Source organism: Scyliorhinus torazame, chromosome 17 (assembly GCF_047496885.1).
Source record: "Scyliorhinus torazame isolate Kashiwa2021f chromosome 17, sScyTor2.1, whole genome shotgun sequence".
NCBI classification, from domain to species: Eukaryota; Metazoa; Chordata; class Chondrichthyes; order Carcharhiniformes; family Scyliorhinidae; genus Scyliorhinus; species Scyliorhinus torazame.
The window spans coordinates 20,051,782-20,073,891 of NC_092723.1; the positions used below are offsets into that span (position 1 = coordinate 20,051,782).

The 22,110-nt window shown below is 41.0% G+C and overlaps 1 protein-coding gene across 1 annotated transcript in view; it reads right to left on the reverse strand.

Moving 5' to 3' along the window:
• rap1aa (RAP1A, member of RAS oncogene family a) overlaps positions 1-19,907 on the reverse strand; it is a 140,222-nt gene extending 120,315 nt beyond the window's left edge. Inside the window, exon 1 of the mRNA XM_072480151.1 lies at positions 19,766-19,907. The gene's annotated coding sequence lies outside the window, so the exon portion shown is untranslated. The remainder of the gene's footprint in view (positions 1-19,765) is intronic.
• Between the last annotated feature and the right edge of the window lie 2,203 nt (positions 19,908-22,110).

Here is a 22,110-nt window from a genome sequence, read left to right on the forward strand (position 1 = left end):
GCAGATGCATATCACACAATTTATTAGTTTGGAAGCATTGTGCATTTGAGTTCTACTCTCTGCTCCTCCATACTTTACTTGTTGGGCAAAACGTTTCCCTTCTCTAATAATGGCTCAAATAATCTGAAGAGCCATAATTTTCATGGTCCATTGTGTACATGCTTAACCTAGTGCCCTTGCATATGTTACAAAACTTGTCCTGGACTCTTTATCACAGTTGGTTATTGAATTACTTGGTTATTGAATGAAGAGATCCACTTTGTCAATTTGAAATTAAAATTTTTTAAATGAAATTAGAAGAACAAGGCTCTTCTAGCTGCCACATAGCCGTATGCTTCTCTTCTATTATAAGGAATAACTTTAAAATAGCATTGTAATGGATATTGCAATTGACATAGAGTTGGATATTTAGTAATGGAATTCTAGAAAAATATCCTGTATCTGCACCAAACCACCTGATTAGTAATAAACCCAAATTAATGGACTATAAACTATTGTAATGCAGAAAACCAAGCATGTGTTCCAAAGTCAACAAATAGTTCAAGCTGCTTCAGAGAAATAAATAAAATTAAACACCAAGACATAATGAACTACTAAACAGGAGGAACAACAGACCCAAGTCAGGTTCATAAGCTATAGACCAATTGCATAGCTGGGCATTTCCCCCACACCCTTCAAACTGTATAATCATTTGACAGGCCTACCATTTTAATAATATTAAACAGTAGCAGAGATGAGCATTTTAATTCCAAATTAATTTGTAAAATTACTGGCAACACAAAAAGATTGCAAGGTCTATCACATTTTAACAGCCTGTTCGCAAGCGGAAGAAGGTTTAAAAGGAAGTATTACGTAACTAAGTCACACCGTTTGTTATTGCTCAAGGCTTCACTAACGAGAAACCATCTTGCAGTTGCATTGGCACTGCACCCAGAGGAAACCATACTGCAACCACCTGCAAATATAAATTTGCACTAAGTCTCAAGGAGGAAGTGCTGCATGGCAAATCCTGAGAATTAATGCTCAGATAGCCTGATAAAGGAAGTGATCGAATACAAGTATTATACAAAATACAAACAAGTCTCTATGAGCAATACACAACTAATAAAAGTTCACCTCAAACGTAGGGCCCCCAAATCAGTGTGCTGCCCTGATCATCTGATACAGCAAATCAGAAGGGCAAATTTTGATAACTGAGCACTTCTCAAATGGTCTGCGTACCCAACAACTGTGTTGAGCACTGCAATTAATAGACAATTTAATTCATATATTTTTAAAACATTGACGTAATCTGGAATTGCTCCTTAATGGGACTATTTGAACCCTGATAACCCAGTGCTTCAATAGACCCTTTCTGTCTCCACGCTGGTGTGCAAAATCTCCAAGCTGCAATATAAAACTACAAGTGCTTTATCCCCCCAAACATTGCAAATTCCATCCGTACATGCGTATACTGTACAATAGGGAGATCTACTGTACAATAGGGAGGTCTGGAACTGAGCAATTTACCTCCTCCTTCATCCATCTCACTTCCTAGGGAGAATCCCATGGTTTGCTTTCTTTCTGCATGAACAAAGGTATTATGCTCAAGAAGTGTGGTATCCAAAATACAGCCTGCAGATCATATTCAGCCCAGAACATGTAAATTTAATCTGAGCATACATTTCCCTATGCACCAGTTTGAGAGCTTGAAGTCTTGCAAGAGGCTGTCTTCCACTGTTGCAACATTGATAGAAAACATAGCCAAATTAATATGTACATGTACTAAACTCTACAGCTGTATCTGCAGAAGCCTAAATCTAATGTCACTGCTCCCCAAGAGGTTTTGCACAACTAGCTACAAGTGTCAAATTGGCAGGACTCTACAAAAAGCCATCGGCAAAGACGGATTCATCATTTAATTGCTATCAGAATCTCCCCTAGTATCAAAATTAAATAGCCAATTTCTTCCATAAAGCTATCCAATACATACTACAAGACAACTGAACTGCTTCAGAGAAGAGATGCGCAAATGCCTTGGCCAAATTATAGAATCAGAATTGTGGTGCCAAAATTCAGTGTGCTGGCTTTATTAAAATAAAAAGTTCACTTCAAACCAAGAGGTACAATCCATCATTCCACATCTGAAATTTTCTAATAATGATATTGCCAAGTCAATGTCCCTTGCAGACAGCAATATCAGATCATGAACTGCTGGAAGGGGAAATTTTCAATGCTAAGCATGCAAAGGATTGGACACAAAATAAACTTTTACAAATCGGTTCTGGTTCTTTTCCTATGCAACAGTCAGCAATTTATACTGCCACAGGGTCCGTCTGGTACTGTTCCAAGTGGCTATTCTGCAAGCAGTCTGAACATGATCAGCTAAATTCAGTAGAGATCAAGAATTGAAGCAAAGGACATAATCTGTACGGCTCGGTCCCACAATGGTTTCATCATACAATTAACACCTTTCATTCTGACAAAATTATTTAATTTTATTTGTTGAGCTGTTAAATTGGCTGATGAAGAGAACCAGAGGATATTTACAAGCTACTGATTTTTTTTTCAGTTGAGTAAAGATTGAGAGAACACCGTTATAAGCCGGATATGATCTAAAGAATGGTTAAAAAAAAACTTCAATTTTAATATTGTTAAAGATTGCGTGCATAAAAACTAGAAGTTACATCCAGCTATTTGAGAGTAAACATTCTGTATATATATGGCAGGTGTCCCAAAATGTTATAGATAAAAATGTACCCAATAAATTACTCCGAGTAATTTACTCCCATTCAAACTCTTGCCATTACTGTTCTGCATTTAATCGCCAATCTTTAAACCAAGAGAGTCTAGTTAGCTTACTATCAAAATTGAGGACACTTTAACTGTTAACCCAACTAATTTTGTGTAGTGCTATTTTATCATCCATTACATCATTTCAAAATTAGTCAGTAATTTGAACATTTGTCCTTCACTTTGGTCCCTCAGGTTTAAAAATTCCAAATCAACAATGTAATGGTGTCCAACATGACACCTATAAACTCAGTTATAAGCCAAGAGGTCACAGCTTAAATTTGTTTAAAACTGTCAATAGTTTCCGCTGAAATGGTGGGTTAAGTTTCCCAAGATTGCTAGTGTTTTCCCACTGGTAGACATAAACAGAAACTGAACCTTCTCATTGAAAATTAGTGTTCAGCATATTATATGGTTCCCTAGTCACCGGCTACCAATGAGTGGGTCCCAAACAGCAAATCAAATGAGCCAGGTTGTTTTAAAGATTGGCAAAAGGGCCTTTAAGGTAAATAATTCTTTCTAGGCCCAACAGATGCTGCAGAACTCTCTCTTGCATGATGTTATGCTATCAATTTGACCTGTGTGCACGTGCAAAGTACCATCACAGTCATCTATGTATATGCAAGAAACTGAGATTTGCTTTGCAGTCTGTTGATAGAGACCAATCACTGTACTTGGAAAAAGTATGCAGCACATATTCAGTCGCTTTCCAGAGATTTGGGCAAATCAAAAGCTTCCTTCTGCCCAATCACAATGTCATCTTCTCACATGCTGCCATTCTATAAAAGATACTGGGTAGAGCCAAAGCAGCTTTCAGAAATACAGTTCTAAAATACAGTTGATACAGACTGGTGCTTTTATACTTCCACATATAGCCAACAGCAAGAAAAAGCATGCAAGTACTGTTGGCTACACTTCAATAACCTGAAGTGCCTTGCATTTATTACTGGGCAAGACTCCTTTTTTATTTGCAAAAGCCCCTGAGCACTTGATGTCCAAGCAAAATCATACTTTCTTCTTACTCTTAAGCTCTACTTACAACGTGACGAGATTGCTAAGATTTTCTAGGACACAATGACAGCAATTCATATCATGACAAACTGGGAATTTGACTCAATGGTAATAGAAAAGATTTTTATAACCCGTTGTCTCCATTAAAAAAACAAATTTGCTAATAGAAATACTACAAGATAATTATATATCACCACACTTTGCCAGATCTGTTCTCGCTTTTCTAACTGTGCTCACTCTACAACTCAAACAAATTTATGGTCCAAGTTCTCTTGCTCCCAACCCCACCAAAAACAAAGGATTGCCTATTGTTTCTATTTTAACAGAGAAAAACAAGCCACTATGGTTACATCTTAAGTACAAGGTCATACCTACACAACTGCAAATTGAATGCATAATCTGGGGCAAAAGTGGGAGTGAAGCAGAGTTTCCAGGGCTTTTCAAGGGAAAAAAAATTACATTTCTCGCTACTGTCACACACTGTTTTCTAGGTTGTGCCAGCAGTATCCGCAAACAGCACAATAAAGGATTGAGCATCATATAAAAGCTCAAGTGCACTCCAGGGACTGATTCCACTCAGTGCAATGATATTTAGGTGTATGGTTGCTACCTACTGCAGTGATGTTAACGTGTTATCAATCTGACTGCATGACTAAACCGAACTTGCATTGGTAGAAAGGCTATTGTGTAAGCAAGGGTTTCCATAAATATATAGAGCCAATTAAAGTGTGGGAACATATGCAAGTCTATGACAGACAATAAGGAAATTATACACTTGTATCTGTTTTCACAGTGGAGGAAGAGGTACAGTGGTACATGGGAGCCTAAAAATAAAATCACAGGAAGGAACTTTACAGATTTATTATAAATTAACAAAACTGTAATGGCGGAAATAATGACACTTAAGATAGGCCATTCTCTGGGCGTAGCTGGTATTCAGGGTTATTAAAAGAAACGTAAAGATTCTTTAAGTCATAACTTTCCATAGCACTTAGGAACTGTGCTTTTAGATTGGAAACATAGTAAAAAGAATGGAGAGCCATTTAAAAGGGAGAAACCTGTAACAACAGACCTATTGGGTGCTTTATCTCGAGCTTGAGGGAGAACCTAAACAATTATCAGATGGGGATGTTCTGACTACTGTAGATGAATTTATTTTTGAGGTGGTCACCAGCAAGGCAGATGGGGGGGGCGGGGAGGCATCGATGAATATTCTCTACATCAACTTCCAGAGGCATTATATGGTTCTACCCAAGAATGGAAACACGAATACATAGAATTAGAGGTAACTGTGTGACATGGGAATGTAATTAGTTGAAAGTACAAATAGAAAGGGATAAATAGATCATTCTGATTGGTGGATTCTTCCAAGGAGCTCAGCTTTCACCATATATAACCTGGATGAATGAAGGGGGGGGAAAAAAAATCCAAATTTGTAGAAGATAATTGTAAAAAGTAAATTAAAAATGCTTAATAGAATACTGTGGAAGGGAAATGATTTCCACAACAAATACTTCCTTAGATCACAAGTGGGTTGGAATTCAGTAAGTTTATGTGCGAGAGCAAGAATCAGATCAAAAATAGAGGAAAAGCTTCTAATCCCCATATATTTGTCAGAAAGGAACCTTCAAACTGGAGATCAAATGAATGAAGGTTGACAAGTTGGCAATAGAAAACAAGAAAATAAAAGTAACTTCTTATTAATCATGACAGATCTGATATACTGAACAAAGTCTTAACTTGCCAGTCAACGTCATGTGCAGTCTAATAGTAGCACAAGTGGAAACCAGCACAAACACTGCAAAGATAGAAGGTACTTTCACAAACCAGCATGGATAAGCTTTGTTTCTATTAAAACAAAGTTTGCAGGAGACAAAGATTTGCAGGAATGGCTAAAAAAGAGCGGAGAGCACAATAACCATCAGACATCAGAAATTCTACCCAAACCCAATAATCAAGTAATTCCATACATGTTCAACTGCAACACACTAATGTCAAACTACCTCTGCTGCCTTCCCCACATTAGGATTTGTCGCTTTTCAAAAATGGATTACAAATGGGGCATCTGGATAAATACATGAATAGGATGGGAATAGAGGGATACGGACCCAGAAAGTGTAGAAGATTTTAGTTTAGACAGGCAGTATGGTCGGCACGGGCTTGGAGGGCCGAAGGGCCTGTTCCTGTGCTGTACTTTTCTTTGTTCTTTAAACCATGGCAATTTAAGGCTTAGTAAAATTCTAAAAGGGCTCTGCATCGTTGAACAGTTTTGGACATCTGAACAATGGCGTTTATGTAAGTGAGATGCACTGTGCACATTAAAGTTAGAACATTAGAAAAGTTAAACCATAGCAGTCCTACAAAGTCAGAAATGGAAATGTGTAAATATTTTGATCTCAGGTCCCGGTCCCTATCTAGGTTTATGGGAATGTTAGCACAATTTCTTACAGAAGTAACATAAGTTTGTTAACATTGTATCAATTTTGCAGCATTAGACATTTTCCTGCAATATCTTGCCAGAGGCCAGATAATTCAGCTATCAGCAATATTCCACTCTCATTGCATTTCCTGTTCTACCAAGATACTGTTATGTCCAATTACAGTGTATACTTTCACTGCATGTTGGGGAATAAATGCTTCAACTTTGATAAACTTCACCGCCACAGCAGTCTTGCAGATAATTCCAATAAGACTGCTGCTTTTACCATTTTCAATGTCATTGCTGTCAATTTGATAAGAGTTTGCAGATCAGAACCCAATTTTCCTGACGGTCAGGGCTTTAAACAACTTCAGGAAAGATGACACAAGCTACATCAGACTGTAATAAAAGGGTGTAAACCCTTCACTGTGATGCTTCCCACCCTAGACAGTTATTAAAATACATTCCTGTAATAATGATCCATTCTTAAAAGTTCACAATAAAATGGAGACTCTCAACTTTGCTATTCTAGTTTTCAAAAATCCCATTCTGAACATTCTGAAAAATATCACATGTTACAGTTGCCAAGAATTATATCTAATACAAGGTGAATGTTAAAGTACAATCCACTCCCATTTAAAAATCAGTGGCACTTTAACATGGTCCATACAAAAGGTGGTCCATTTAACAAATACCATTTATTTAGTTAAACTGCAAGCCTTGAACATGCTGCTCCACGAGGGGGGAGAAAATGTGGCTCAAGAATTTGGCATGCATGCTGGTTTTAAAAAAAGCAAATTGTAGTGAAGTAGGCGGAATTTCAGAAGCTGATTAACAGAATTGGTTTTAAAGACTACTTTTCCTTTTAGACGTGTTCTGTAATAGTTAGTGTAATGTCTGCTGTAACCATCAGCATCCTTCCATCCACACATGGACATGCAACAAATCAAATCTGTTGGAAATGGGAGAGCTTCATTTGGTGCACTTTTCACTGATAGCTGAAGAGACCAGTGAGGCAGGTTCCATCACAAAAGCGTCACATATGAAGTGCTTATCAGGTGCTGTTGGCACCCATTGCCAAGCTGCTGTAACTCTGATGGTCATAGTGGCACGTGCAGACCCACAGAAGAGATTGCCATTTACCACTGTCATCAGCTAGTATCACAAAGGTGTGAAAAATCGACATTGAGGGCCTTGATGTCACTCTTGCAAGTATCTTTGAAACGGAGCTTTGGGCATGCTACTAGCTTTCTGCCTATGGCTACTTCACCATGAAGAAAATGCTTGGGTATGCGCCCCATTTTCCCTCCTGCAAACGTGCCCAAGTCGGTGCAGTCACCTCAACTTGTGGAATGCCGACACACTTGGGGCTTTGCCAAGAGGACTGCCATGTGTTCATGATTTTGCTCTTCCACGAGATGCCCAGACTATGCCGCCAACAACATGGCGAAAGGTTTTGAGATTCCTGTCTTGTCATTAAGGTGTCCATGTTTTGCAACCATTCAACAAGGTGCTGAAAAAGGTGCCCAATAGCCCCAAAACTTGGTTATCAATAGCAATTTGACGTTACAGTAAGGCTGGAGTTAGCCTTGCACAAGACCAGCTCTCAAGCAGATCACAAAAAAAAAAATTCACAAATCAAATCCAGCCCACATTCCATTCGTTTAGCAAATTAAATCTCTATTTTACTGCGTAATTGCCTTAATAATTCTCTCATCTGCTCCAAATGGATATAGCTCATTTTAGACATGTTTTTTTAAAAGCTGAAATTAATTGCAATCTCTTCCATCAGATTAAATTCTGTTTCTGTTATTCATTTAATATGTTAGCACTGACTAAAAGTTCCACTAGGATGGATATTGAGGCACGCAAAGCTTTTAAACTACTTTTCAATGTAGAAATAAATCTGCAAGAGACAGAGCAGGAGCTTTTGAGGCATCCTTCATTAAATAACCACCTTAAAAGCTAAAGACGCTCGCTTTTCAGTTTTATAGATAAAATACTCAAGACTCAGAAATTAGACCTTATGTTGGACAGGCAGTTTCAACAGTCAGGCAGACACAAACCAAGAAAGCACAACACCGCTTAAACTTCCTCAGGAAACAAGGAAATTTGGCATGTCCACATTGGCTCTTACCAACCTTTACAGTGGCATGGTGTAACAACAACACTCTCTCCCTCAATGTCAGTAACGGAGCTGGTCATTGACTTCAAGAAGCGAAGTGTCGTACACACCCCATCTGCATCAATGGTGCCGAGATGGAGATGTTGGCAGATCTCACTCTGACCCAAAGGCTCAACCCAAGACCGTAAGAAACTACAGAGAGTCGTGAACACCGCCTAGAACCCACCTCCCATCTATTGACTCTGTCTACACATCCCGTTACCTTGGGAAAGCAAGCAACATAATCAAAGACCCTTCCCACCCAGGTTATTCTCTCTTCTATCGGACAAAAGATACAAAAGTCTGAGGACACACGCTAACAGTTTCAAAAACAGCTTCTTCCCCGCTGTTACCATACTCCTGATAATAACAATCTTTATTATTATCACAAGTAGGCTTACATTAACACAGCAATGAAGTTACTGTCGAAAATCCCCTAGTCGCCACACTCTGCATGTTCGGGTACACCGAAGGAGAATTTAGAATGTCCAATTCACCTGACAGCACGTCTATCGGGACTTGTGGGAGGAAACCGGAGCACGCGGTGGAAACCCACGCAGACAAAGGGAGAACGTGCAGACTCCGCACACTGACCCAAGCAGGAATCGAACCTGGGATCCTGGTGCTGTGAAGCAACAGTGCTAACCACTGTGCTACCGTGCCACCCATGAATGACCATCTTATGGACTGAACTGATTTCTCCACGCATCTTCTTTACTGTGTAACACTACACTCCGTATACTTCACCCGATGTCTACATTTATGTATTTACATAGTGTATTTATCATATGTCCCATGTTTTTCATGTAATAATAATCATCTTTATTAGTGTCACAAGTAGGCTTACATTAACACTGCAATGAAGTAACTGTGAAAACTCCCTAGTCGCCACATTCCGGCGCCTGTTCGGGTACACTGAGGGAGAATTCAGAATGTCCAATTCACCAACAAGCACGCCTTTCGGGATTTGTGGGAGGAAACCGGAGCACCCGGAGGAAACTCATGCAGACTCCGCAAAGACAGTGACCCAAACCCGGGTCCCTTGTGCTTTGAAGCAACAGTGTTATGAACGATCTGCATCGTCTGTACGCAGAACAATACTTTTCACGGTACACATGACAATAAATCCAAAATACCATTAAAAGCATTAATAATTGTGGCAAATAAGAATATCTGGTCCTCTGTATTTGGATGTGTGTTGATGTCAACCTTAACTCACCTAAAGCATGCTTACTGAAGGTTACGAGTTCAAGTCTCACTTCAAAGGCCTGTCCACAGAATCCAAAACAATTCCAATGCAGTACTGGGGGAATACTGAAACCTTTCAGATGAGACACAAAACCCAAGACCTCGCTGGTGGATTGATTGGTGACACTTCAATTGTGGCTTTCAAAAAAAAAAAAAGAATCTTGCAGTCTGATAAATAATAATAATCTTTATTAGTGACACAAGTAGGCTTATATTAACACTGCAATGAAGTTACTGTGAAAATCCATTTGCAGGGCAATTGGGAAAAGGAGAGTGGGATTCGCAGAGTTGCTCTGGAGGAGTCCAGTACAAAGTCTTACAACACCAGGTTAAAGTCCAACAGGTTTGTTTCGATGTCACTAGCTTTCGGAGCGCTGCTCCTTCCTCAGGTGAATGAAGAGGTATGTTCCAGAAACATATATAGACAAATTCAAAGATGCCAAACAATGCTTGGAATGCAACCATTAGCAGGTGATTAAATCTTTGCAGATCCAGAGATGGGGTAACCCCAGGTTAAAGAGGTGTGAATTGTATCAAGCCAGGACAGCTTCCCTCTATGCTTTGGCCATTCTATGTTGAGAGAAACAGAGGGCTTGACCTCACTGACTAACTGAACACCAGAGAATGAGTTAAACTGCCCTTTCCCAAGTGGTCAAGCCATACCGCAATTTTCTCTATTTGCATAGGCACCTCATTTTATTAAACGTACATCAGGGCAAAAACAGAATATCCCATTTCTATATTCAAAGATAAAGATCAGAGAAACTATTCCTCAACCAGCATCAAAATAAAATTATCCAGTTATTTCCCAAATTGCTGTCTGTGGAACCATACGTGCAAATTAGTTTCTCTGCTTTTTTCTACATTGCAACAGTAACTCTACTTCAAAAATACCCCAAATTGGGGTTGCAGAAGCAGCAAATGGAGTCATGATTTCCCCTCTTCCCACACCAGCGCAAGGGTCCACCCACCCATATCCTGTCCATATCTCAATCTCTCTCTCCAGGTCATGAGCCCCTGCCTGAGGCTACTTCACCAAGTCCTTTTCACTGGGAAATATATAGAGAGCTTGGCTGAAATCTCAGTGGCCAAGTTCCATAGCATTCCACTTTGCTCAAAGCCTAGCCCCGAGCCCCAACCCGAAACCCAGCAGCGATGCCGCGACCCAGAACCTAACAGCGTTGCCTCGGCTGCTGAACTGCAATCAGAGCTCCAACCTGAGCTCAACCTCATCACTGCAAACTAGTCTGGACTCCTCTGGACTCACACCTTGCGTACCCTGGTTCCTGGCCAAGGTCCATCAGATACAAGTAATAGACTGGCGAATAACATTTTTACTAAGTACATTAAAAGCACAGAATTCCACATTATTTAATGTTCATATGTATTTTTATAAAGCTAGAATACCCAATTCTTTTTTTTTTTTCAAATTAAGGGGCAGTGTAGCGTGGCCAATCCACCTATGTGCACATCTTTGGGTTGTGGCTGTGAGACAGTGACCAGGGGCCGGGATCGAACCTTGGACCTCGGCGTCATGAGGCAGCAGTGCTAACCACTGCACCACCGTGCTGCCCCTAATGTGTATGCGTTGAACTATAATACACAAACTTTAATTATACACTGATTGTTACTATGCTCTTTTGCTGTTGTCATCTAGGGTTTCATTAACTTTCAAGTGTTAAAATGGGATTGCATTAGAAAATAGCTTGGGAAGAACTGGTTTAAGATAACCCGTGTTTGCGAATGACTTTTATACATGCAAGATTTTTCTTTTAAAACAACATTTCAGTGTTTAGCTTCAGACTTCGTGATGATTCCGCTTTTCTTCACAAATTTATATTTAGAACAAATTGTAAGGAATCTTCCTTCCTTTATGCTCTGAGGGGTTGGTTTAGCACAGTGGGCTAAACAGCTGGCTTGTAATGCAGAACAAGCCCAGCAGCGTGGGTTCAATTCCCATACCGGCCTCATCGAACAGGCGCCGGATGTGGCGACTAGGGGCTTTTCACAGTAACTTCATTGAAGCCTACTTGTGACAATAAGCGATTATTGATATTATGCACTAGGTGGCTATGCAAAGAGTGACGGTTTATATATGACTTCGCCTTCTAAAGTTCAATTAGTTAGCAATGCCAAGCCCTCCAGTTATCAGGGGCTGGGATTCTGTTGCCCTCAATGGATACAGACAGAAAGAAGCCAGTGTGTCCATGCCAATCTTCGAAGAACTCAGCTAATCTCACTCCCCCACTTCTCCTGAAAGCCCTGCATGTCGCTCGTTAGACAATTGACCAATTCACTTCTGAAAGGCACAATTTAAGCTCTCTCCAGCCACCACTAATGCAGACAGCACATGCCAATGCATTAAAACCTTCTCTTCCGAATACCACCTTCGGCTCTTTTGCCCATCACTTTAAATCAGTGTCCTATAGCTCTTGAGCCCTCCCTAATTAGGAACGGTTTCTCCCGGTTTACTTTGTCTACATCAGTCATGCTTTTGAACACCTCCATCAAACCTTCTCTAAAAGAGCCGAGCTTTGCCAATCTCGCCAGGTAACTGGAGTCTTAAGACCTGGAACCATTCAATGCCGTTTAAATATTTTCATGAACCCATAACCAATAGAAACTTGGTTTAAATACATACCAACCAGACTTAAAAAAGTTATGTCAAAAACTTTATAAGCTGAAGAACAAAAAAACTTGGCTCCAGTGGAAATAGCACCCCTATCACAACCCTATTCTCAAAGTTTCCCATTCTACCATCATGCTAGTGAATCTACATGGTAGACAGAATCCTTTTCGAAAAATCCCTCCACCAACCAAACTATGGTCTAATCAATGCTTTATTCAGTTTGGTTATTATACTTTCCCACCCCAGATTCCTGCTCTTATAATCCAACATTTCTTTTTACGGCATTATCCACCTTCTCAAAAGTAGACAACTATTATAAAAATTAATCTCACCATCCCTCTTCAACTATCTCAAGGCCCAGGTCTCTCCCAGGGTTGGTGCAGGGAGGAAAATACCTGTTACTGCATCAGCCAACACCAATCATCCTTTGCGATAATTGGAAAGGAATCTTCTATTCAAATAAAGCTGGAATAAAGACAATTCTGTGGCGTCCACAGGCAACTGAAGATCAACCTGCCTGGACAGGTATTAGTCATTTAAACCGGTTTTCAACTACTAAACAAGTTCAGTACAGTCTCAATTTGCAGTATGTACTTTCTTCCCTGTGGGGAAGTCATGCACTCAATGACCATTACAAATCGGATCTCCACTTTTAACAATTGCATGCACCTTTCCAGTCTGCAGATTTAACTTATGTTCATGTATTAAGGGGTACACTCCTTAGGACACAGGAAAAATACTTTAAGAACCCACCCACTTTCCCCTCCCCTGAAACTTCCAAAAAAAGATGGATGCAAGGACAGATCTTTCAATTTGAATCCACTTGCCCACAAGCATCATTTTCCTGGAAACTGCAAAAACGTAACTACATTAACTTACTGCTGGATTTTTTAAATAAATCAGATGCCATAAAGTAGAACTTGTTCTGACTCAAGGCCCTGTAGCACAAGGGAGTCAAACAGGAAGGAGGTCACAGTGCTTCAGTTTCCAGCAGGGAGGGAGGCCTTTGGGTCAGACTGAGATCTGCCAACATTTTAATTTCAACTATGAGTGAGGCAGCACTAAAACAATTCTCTCGCAATAAAGTCAAGACAGTTTAAACTATTAGGCTCCAAGGAAAAAATGAAATCAAATTTGTTTTCAATACCCATGGTTATTACAATGGTTATGACATGGTTTATGAATATTTTCAATGAAGATAGTTAGATATTCATTTTCCCCACAAAGTGCCAATTTGCAGAGGATAGAACACTGGCCCTTCCTGTACAGCCCAACTGCAATGCCGCGACCAAATTCAGTTGATCGCAGTCATGGCAAAGTAGTTAAGTCTCAATTCTCCTGCATTGCTCAAAATGAGGCTGCAGTGCTACAAGATGGCAAGTGGCCAGTTGGTAAAAGCCAGCAATCTGCATGCATCATGGAAAGCAATATTCTGATTTCTTAAGTGGCTCGGGGAAGAAACATCTTTTGAGGAGGCAAGAGCAGTGAACCTTTCCAATGTTACCATACAGTCAATAACTCGGGCCGAATAATAACTCAGATGCACAGTAAAGTTGCTTTTCCACATGGGCAAAAATATTTGTCATAATCCTATCTAGAGTTATTTACTGAACCATTAAGATTGCAACACAATCAGTACTATATAGGAGAGAATTTGCACATGTTTCTTCTGAGGTCATGCTATTGCATAGAAAACCGGTATGCAAAAGACAAGGAACTCTTATTTCAAGTTTTCTTCAGCTTGTTAAAAGTGCTGCTCCTGCAATATAATGGAGCTGTCTCAGTGAGAAGGCAGGTATTGCCATATTCTGGCTCCATGCCAACATTGCAGATCAGAGACTAAATACTTTCCCACTGAAGAGGATAGGGAAACATTGCAGCTAACCCAAACAGGCCTATTAGCAACAGGCTGCATGTTACACTGACGATAACATATCACCATTGAACCACAAAATTTTGAAAGTCACCCAAATTATAGAAAGAATACAGATCCTCGGATTGAGCATTCAGCTGAACTCCTTCAAAAACACACACAAATGTAATATTGGATTACATGCCCATATCCTGCCTCAAATTCATAACATTCTCAGTTAAAGTCTGGGATAATACTTTTGCCAAGCTGACTTGTTCATATTGGTCAGAGACAAATCAGAGGTGGGAAGGCTCCTACCACAGTGATGTGAAGTACTGTTTTTCAAATTTTCTAAGTGTGCTGAGGATCAAAGCATATTTTAAAATGTAAAATTCACTTTTTGGAAAGATAACAAAGAACTTTTTCATAATTTGAAGGTCACCATTATGAATAGGCAAGGGCCTTCCATATGGTGTGTAAATATTTTGTACAGGAAAGGCACTATTTTTAAAGGGGTGTGGAGCAATTTTATACGAGTAGTTCAACTGAAAAGACAGTGTTGATCTAATGCTTCAGCTGAACTTAACATTCCACATGGATTTTGAGCAAAACCAATGAATAAAGATGACGACTCATTTAAAGCTGCATATTCCAAATACAAGTCGACATCACCACTGGTGATATTGCAGTTCTCAGTCCCCAAACTGCTCCAGTTATTGAGTACAACCTAAAAAAACTTGACCTTTGAAACAGAGCGCTAGAATCTGTATTAAAATGGAATGGCTACAAATTAAATCATGGTACTAAAAGTATTGTCTTCACAACTGCAGGTTGTCTGTCACGTGCACAAATGATGCAGTCTTCCTCATCTTGAATGTTCTTTTGGGGCATATTCCTCAAAACAGCAGTCAATATTCCTGCTTCTAGGTCAAACATACAGCGAGTCTGCAAGGCATCTCAAAATATGCAACTTCCTTTGCCGGCCGGGGGGGGGGGGGGGGGGGGGGGGTTAAAATATTTTAAGATTCCATTTATTTTATCAAAGTTTGTTATTCTCTGCAATGGAAAATAGGCTGAATGATAAGGGGGTGGGGTAGGAAATACAGAAACTGTGCACTGCAATTGGATAATTTATGAAAAGCAAATTCAATAGTTGAGTGGCTGATATCAAATTAAGACACAAAGGCACACTGCCTTAGTCTTTTCCCTTTCAATTTACAATGTTTGCAAAGCTGATGAACAAATTCCATAAGCACAGGGCAGGATTCTGAAATTTATCCCAATCAGCCATATTTATAGGCCAGTTTTCATTTCCACAAGCAGAACCTCCAGGCTATATAACTTTGGCAGTAGAAAATAAATTACAACAGATTTTCTCTCTCCAACCTTTTCTGCAACATCTTCAACTAAAATGGAGAGGGAAGAATATGGTTCTTTTAAATACAGAAATTCTGTCCCATTTCCACTTCTTTTTGTTCACAATCTCTACCCCACATTCTCTAATATCCAACTGAAGATAGCTGACTCAACACAGACCAGAAATTAAACCTAGGGGATCCTGATTATTTTAAACATTTCTGATGTGGAATGTCCTTACAGATATCTGAATAGTGACAGGAAATTGAATTCTGACACTTCACATTAAACAAATATATTTCACATGTAGGAACAAATTATACAAAAAAATGCAACACTTCTGCAAGCCCCGCTTTCCCCCTCCCATTGGGATTTTGGGAAGGTGGAAAAGATCATGGTCCAATGGTTCCAGGCTTGCAGACACTGTACTTGTGTATTCTTCCACTGAACCATGAGGATCTTCTGTTAATAGTCAAAATGTTTCTAAAATCTTCTAACTGAAATGTAAACAATCGTTTAAGAATTAGCACGAACAGGTAACAGGACTTTTGTAGCACTTATACTGTGCAAAATCTCCCCAACATTACTGAGAAGTAGGAACTATACAAGAGATAGTTTTTTTTGAAGAAATTATTTAAAAGCTGGTGAAGGAACAATGCAGACAGTTCCAACGGGAGTGGAGTACAATATGATTGGCAGCCAATGGTACTCTGACGAGTGGGGTTGTAGGAAGGGGAATACATAGGAGACGGGATGGCAGACAAAAGTCACAGAGTTGCGACACACGATTGAAGGATGGATATTCAGGCAAGGCTGTAGAGAAATTTGTGGGCATGGATTCTGAATTCAATGACATTGGGACCAGACAGGGACAGTGGAACTTCCGCTAAGAAAAAGGAATCAGGCAACTTCAGACAAGTTGAAGCATGCATAACTTTTGAGCTCAGGAGGAAAGCACAGTAGAAAAAGTATGTTAATGGAAGAGCAAATAAGGGTTGCTTTGACAATGTGAAGGGATGGAGAGACAAGGTGGAAGGATGCGGAAAGCTGACAACACTAAAGGAACAAAATCAGGAAAAAAATGCTAAGGCTTCTATGTACTCTGTACCTCAAGTCCAATTCCATTTTCAAGATGCTCCAATACCACATTGTGAACACAATAAAAGCCTCCTTCTAAAAAGAGAAGTGCACAACAAAGACTACATACAGTAGTAGGTTTCTTATTTTAAGGCTCAAATGTTTCATTCCCAGTCATCACGTAGTTACCACAAACACAGGAAGTTTGTACTCTTTTGCAGTTTCAAGACAAAACCCTCTCTCTGCCTTAAGCAACTTTTCAGGTTACGATCATGTCCAACAGCCTGCCAGTTTTGTAATACCATTAACCATCAAACATTAGTTTGATTATACAATTACTGTAAAAAAAAAAGATGCATGAACTGTACAATATAATTCTGTCAAAAGATCCTAGAGTTCACCTTGTGCAACTCTTCTTCTGGCAGTGAAATAAGTTAACTAAAACCAATGTCATTCACTCCGCTAAATGCTGCTGTTATGAAATCCTGCCCAACCTTACACAATCCCACAGGGCAGTCAAAGACTTTGCTAGTTTTTCCAAACTCCTTCAGATGATGTAGACATTTCTCAGCACTGCCCTTTCAGTGCAGCAACAGCACATTCCATTCTTTGTCGTGACATCATATCGACCAATATTTTTTCTCAATTTAACCAGAAGGCCTTACAGTTCACACTAGTTGTTGCAGAAGGCAGTGAAGCACCGACAAGATCAACCCTGTTTTGTAGAACACTTTCAAATCAACGCCAAACCATATTAATGCATTCACTTTGGGTAAAATTGCACTAAGCACTGACAAATGTCACAAAAAGTCATAACTGCAGGGTGACTTTTTAAAATCTCAAAAGTAGGTGCTGATTAAGCTGCACTGACATTTTCAACTTTCCAACATATATCCAAATCTAATATTTTGCTCAGACACCTTTTAAACAGGCGTGTCCAGTTAACAATACAAGCCAACACAAGAGGTGGAATTAATTGAATTTTGATTGAACACCCAACACTAAAGAAAATATCACTATCACCAGTTAAAGTGCGTTTGCAAGGTGAAATGTACTGCTACAGAAACACTTATGCCAAACATTCAATTTTGTATTGTATTAAATTTTCCACCCACCAGTACTTCAACTTAATGAGAGAACTCAAAATGCTCCCTGAAAACAACTCAATGACAAATCTACAACTTACTTCCAGGTATTGTCCAAGTTCAGGTGTGCAGGATATACAGATTTCACACTCACTATAACACTTAATAAAATCCTACAACACTGCAAGTTACAACCGAAAATTAAAATGTTAAGAGGAGAAACCAGCCATATTTCAAGTTTAACATTCCACTACTCCACCTCAGGGAGTACTGTCTTACAAAGCACTAAACAGTAGCTCACATCACAAGGGGATCCTTAAATAAACACTACAGAATAAGGAAGGCGAGTCAAGAGCCAATCAGCATACAAACCTATTACAGGTAGAAGCCAACCGCTTACAAAGAGCCACACCTTTTAACGAAAAATCTTCACCTGCAGTCTGTATCGCACAACTCTTTACATTAAAAAGTGGTAGAAATAATCAGCTACAGAAATCACAAAGTAAATGCAACAGCTTTCAGAAATCAAATAAAAAGGCTGGGGAAAAACCAGGTCAAGTAGGTGTTTGCAGGTCCTGAATTTGTTCCCGAGATTCCAGTATTTTGCTATTATTGTAGTTTCCGGTCTATTTCTGATTTCCAGACTTTGTTTTTATTTATTTCCCCATTGCCAAGAAAAACAAATCAAAACCTTCCTTCACATTCACTGGTCAGTTACAGGGGTGTAAAATTTAGTCAGGGCCCCCAATTCTCCCTTCATACAAAATGAAGTCTTACAACACCAGGTTAAAGTCCAACAGGTTTGTTTCGATGTCACTAGCTTTCGGAGCGCTGCTCCTTCCTCAGGTGAAGGAGCAGCGCTCCGAAAGCTAGTGACATCGAAACAAACCTGTTGGACTTTAACCTGGTGTTATAAGACTTCGTACTGTGCTCACCCCAGTCCAACGCCGGCATCTCCACATCATTCATACAAAATAACCACGAAGTAATTGCAGATCCATACAAATGTATCTGGATTTGTTTCTGCAGCAATGGTAGCTCTTCGCATTCGAAAGGTCCATCAAATATAGCCAGGCAGATTAATTAGTGAAAACAAGTGCATCAGATGATTTGAAAGACAGGGTCTCTAAAAAGCACCATAGAGTACAGCAATAAAACATCTGTCACTTCAAAAACAGAGACTAATATACTCCACAAACATCATTAAAGGCAGTGAAAAGAATTGGTTCTGGGGAGGAGACTATAAATTTAATAGCAATCAGTTCTGACCAACTCCCAAAGCTTCAGCTCATCCTCCTCCTCCTCAATTACCTGGGGCATTTCCACCATTTGTTGTCACCAAGTTTACCAAGCAGTGCCAGCCCCCACTCCCAAGATGCAAATCAAATGTTATGGCAACTTGAGGCAAGGTGGTTCCTCTACCCCCAGGCAGAGTGGATTTATCCAGAGGCCAGCACCCAGGGATAGCCAATGCCACCCAGCACCACACTAGGCCAATCCACGATGGGGGGACTTTTATCAGCCAGTCTGCCACCCAGTTCTGCAAGTGTGGATTTGAGGTAAACAGCAGGGCGGACTTCACCGCTGAAACCTAACCAAACGCCTGGCAGGAGGAGACGAGGCTGAGTTAAACACCCCACCGCCCAGGGTTACCCCACCCAGGCAGCCAGCAGCTTCCTGAGGAGGGTTTGCACTTCCCAGTGCGGGCCCGGGCAGGGCCAGGCGCAAAGTTCCGCGGCCCCCTTCCACCCTCCTCCTCGGCCCCCTTCCACCCTCCTCCTCGGCCCCCTTCCACCCTCCTCCTCGGCCCCTCAGACTGAAGCCTCGCTGGGGCACCGCCGCTGCCTGGGCGCAGCTTCCACCCCCACCCCGGGCTGCTGTCAGCCGCACTGCCATCGCCCCGGAGCGCGGGGGGGGGGGGGGGGGGGGGGCGAGGAACTCAATCCCCTCCTCTCTCCCCGGGGACTCCTCCCCGCCGGGCCCGGGAGCGGCGGCTTTGGGCGGGGAGGAAGGCGGCGGCCTCGGCCTCTCCCCCAGTGCCGCCGCCGCCGCCGCTCTCCCTCACGCCCCAGCCCCTCACACTGGTCACCGCACTCCCGCCCCGGGAGCTGCTCCCCGCGCGGTGCGGGTGTCCCGACCCCGACCCCCGTACCTCTCCCCGGTATCTCTCTCTCTCTCTCTCTCTCTCTCTCGCCGCCGCGTCTCTCTCAGGCTCAACCCGCTCGAGCTCCTCGCACAACGTCACTGGCAGCCTCGCTCTGGCGCCTTAAAAAGGGAAACGCCTCTTAAAGCGGCAACGGCCCCACGAACGGGCCCCACGAACGGGCCCCACCGGCCACACCCCCCAAATACTGAAACACCCTAAATGCTGAAATATTCCACATGCTGATACACCCCAAAATACTGAAATATCACAAATATTATACAGCCCAAAATACTGAAACACTACAAATACTGTACAGCCCAAAATACTGAAACATTATAAATATTATAGAGCCCAAAATACTGAAACATCACAAATATTATATACCCCCCCCAATACTGAAATAGTACAAATATTATACACCCCAAAATACTGAAGCACCCCCAAATACTAAACACCCCAGATACTGAAACATCACAAATATTATACAACCCAAATACTGAAAAAATCCAAATACTGCTAAACCCCAAAATACTGAAACATCACAGATATGAGAGAAGAACTAGCTAAGGTCGACTGGGAGCAAAGACTTTAAGGTGAAACAGTTGAAGAACAGTGGAGAACATTCCAAGCGATTTTTCACAGTGCTCAGCAAAGGTTTATACCAACAAAAAGGAAGGACGGTAGAAAGAGGGAAAATCGACCGCGGATATCTAAGGAAATAAGGGAGAGTATCAAATTGAAGTAAAAAGCATACAAAGTAGCAAAGATTAGTGGGAGACTAGAGGACTGGGAAATTTTTAGGGGGCAACAGAAAGCTACTAAAAAAGCTATAAAGAAGAGTAAGATAGATTATGAGAGTAAACTTGCTCAGAATATAAAAACAGACAGTAAAAGTTTCTACAAATATATAAAACAAAAAAGAGTGGCTAAGATAGATATTGGTCCTTTAGAGGATGAGAAGGGAGATTTATTAATGGGAGATGAGGAAGTGGCTGAGGAACTGAACAGGTTTTTTAGGTCGGTCTTCACAGTGGAAGACACAAATAACATGCCAGTGACTGATGGAAATGAGGCTATGACAGGTGAGGACCTTGAGAGGATTGTTATCACCAAGGAGGTAGTGATGGGCAAGCTAATGGGGCTAAAGGTAGACAAGTCTCCTGGCCCTGATGGAATGCATCCCAGAGTGCTAAAAGAGATGGCTAGGGAAATTGCAAGTGCACTAGTGATAATTTACCAAAATTCACTAGACTCTGGGGTGGTCCCGGCGGATTGGAAATTAGCAAACGTGACACCACTGTTTAAAAAAGGAGGTAGGCAGAAAGTGGGTAATTATAGGCCAGTGAGCTTAACTTCGGTAGTAGGGAAGATGCTGGAATCTATCATCAAGGAAGAAATAGCGAGGGATCTAGATGGAAATTGTCCCATTGGGCAGACGCAGCATGGGTTCATGAAGGGCAGGTCGTGCCTAACTAATTTAGTGGAATTTTTTGAGGACATTACCAGTGCAGTAGATAATGGGGAGCCAATGGATGTGGTATATCTGGATTTCCAGAAAGCCTTTGACAAGGTGCCACACAAAAGGTTGCTGCATAAGATAAAGATGCATGGCATTAAGGAGAAAGTAGTAGCATGGATAGAGGATTGGGTAATTAATAGAAAGCAAAGAGTGGGGATTAATGGGTGTTTCTCTGGTTGGCAATCAATAGCTAGTGGTGTCCCTCAGGGATCAGTGTTGGGCCCACAACTGTTCTCAATTTACATAGATGATTTGGAGTTGGGGATCAAGGATAATGTGTCCAAGTTTGCAGACGACACTAAGATAAGTGGTAAAGCAAAAAGTGCAGAAGATACTGGAAGTCTGCAGAGGGATTTGGATAGGCTAAGTGAATGGGCTAGGGTCTGGCAGATGGAATACAATGTTGACAAATGTGAGGTTATCCATTTTGGTAGGAATAACAGCAAAAGGGATTATTATTTAAATGATAAAATATTAAAACATACTGCTGTGCAGAGAGACCTGGGTGTGCTAGTGCATGAGTCGCAAAAAGTTGGTTTACAGGTGCAACAGGTGATTAAGAAGGCAAATAGGATTTTGTCCTTCATTGCGAGAGGGATGGAGTTTAAAACTAGGGAGGTTATGCTGCAATTGTATAAGGTGTTAGTGAGGCCACACCTGGAGTATTGTGTTCAGTTTTGGTCTCCTTACTTGAGAAAGGACATACTGGCACTGGAGGGTGTGCAGAGGAGATTCACTGGGTTCATCCCAGAGCTGAAGGGGTTGGATTCCGAAGAGAGGTTGAGTAGACTGGGACTGTACTCGTTGGAATTTAGAAGGATGAGGGGGGGAT